The sequence below is a fragment of the Mus caroli genome, chromosome 7 (assembly GCF_900094665.2).
Source record: "Mus caroli chromosome 7, CAROLI_EIJ_v1.1, whole genome shotgun sequence".
Lineage (NCBI taxonomy): Eukaryota > Metazoa > Chordata > Mammalia > Rodentia > Muridae > Mus > Mus caroli.
Genome location: NC_034576.1, coordinates 18,187,620 through 18,189,424, shown reverse-complemented (window position 1 = coordinate 18,189,424; position 1,805 = coordinate 18,187,620). Strand labels below are relative to the sequence as shown.

Here is a 1,805-nt window from a genome sequence, read left to right as displayed (position 1 = left end):
ATATATATGAATGCCATGAAAATGTACACCTGCAAAAGCAACAGTACTTCCAATATAAACTTTACTGCATATTGTATTTAATAGCATTAGTGTGTGTGTCATGCACGCATGCATGCAAGTGTGTGTTTGCATTCTTGTGCCACATGTGGAAGTCAGAGAACAACTTTCAATGGTCTGTCTGTCCTTCCACCTTGAAGGAGAAGGAGAAACTTGAACCAGTGTTCAAGGTTTCCCTTGCTTACTAGTGAGATGGAGGCCAGCCTGGGATGCAAGAGACCCTGTCTCAAAATGATAAGACAAGCAGTGCTGAGGGGAGCTGGGGTGATGGCAGGTAAGAGCACTTGCTGCTTTTCGGAGGACTCAGTTCCCAGCATGCACCTCAGGCAGTTCCTCTGCAGTGGTTCTGATGACCCGTCTGACCTCTAAGGGCACTTGCACTCACACATACATACCCCCTCCCAAAATTAAAAGTAAATAAATTCTAGAACCGGAAGAGAGAAGAAAAATAGATTCAGGTCCCAGGGAAATGTGCAGGAGAGAGGAAGAGCCACTCCACTGTTAGTGTTCCTGTTGAGATATTGGTGAAGGCTGGCGAGCTGGCCTAGCAGATAAAAAGGTGCTAGCTTAGCCAGCCTGGCCACCTGAGTCCCATCCCCAGGTACCACCTGGTGGAGGGACAGACAGACCACTGAAAGTTGTTCTCTGACTTCCACATGTGGCACAAGAATGCAAACACACACTTGCATGCATGCGTGCATGACACACACACTAATGCTATTAAATACAATATGCAGTAAAGTTTATATTGGAAGTACTGTTGCTTTTGCAGGTGTACATTTTCATGGCATTCATATATATGTAATATATATATATATATATATATATATATGTATATATATACACACACACATTTTTTTTTTAAAGAATTCTGAACTTTTTTTTTGAGACATTGTCTCATGTCATGTCCAGGCTGCCCTAGAACCCTTTAAGCTTACTGTGTAGCCAGGGATGACCCTGGCTTCTGTCTTCCAGTACCTGGACTACAGGTCAAGGCGGCATTGTGGCCTTGCACATGTGGTGCTGGGCTGGAGCCCAGGTTTTTGTGCAAGCTGGGCAAGCAGGCTACCAACTGAGCTCAGCCACAGTATTTGGAGAAATTGCTCAGTGGTTAAGAGAACATCCTGCGCAGGTTGGTCCCCAGCACCCACACAGGGTAGCACACTATAGTCTAAATAACAGGCAGTGACCTGCCTGATGTGCGTGCTGGGAATCGAACTCAGGTCCTCTAGAATACAGCAGAACTCTTAACCTTTGAGCCATCATCTCTCTAGTCCCCTGACTAACATTTTTCAGATAGTGGAGTGCTTGTCTACACTAACCCACGATAATGTGCACAGGTATAGCTTCTGGAAAGTTAGTTGCCAGGGGCATCAGCCACGTCATCAGGTGGCTCCTATTGGATGCCTGTCGTCTCAGCACAGGGGAGGTAGAGGCAGGAGGATGAGAAGGCCATCCTTAGCTACAAAGTGAGTTCAAGGCTAGACTGGGTAACATGTGACCCCATCTCCCCAAAACTAGAAAACACCTCAATACCAAGCCACTCCAAGCAGCACCGATGGATCCTGCACTTTGTGTGATCTGCACAACTCCATCATCTGCTTTGTCTGTGTGGGAAGCCAGTGTCCAGGAGCTAGTTACTCAGAACCAAGGGTTGGCCCCTGTCATCTGGTTTGAGTTCTCTCTTCCTGACCCCTTCTCTCTAGTTCCCCTTCCTTCCTCCCTCCCTCCCTCCCTCCCTCCCTCCC

The 1,805-nt window shown here is 47.1% G+C and overlaps 1 protein-coding gene across 3 annotated transcripts in view; it reads left to right on the top strand.

Moving 5' to 3' along the window:
• The window catches only part of Ccdc61 (coiled-coil domain containing 61), a 19,878-nt gene that overhangs the window by 6,710 nt on the left and 11,363 nt on the right, over positions 1-1,805 (top strand). The gene's annotated exons all lie outside the window — the stretch shown is intronic.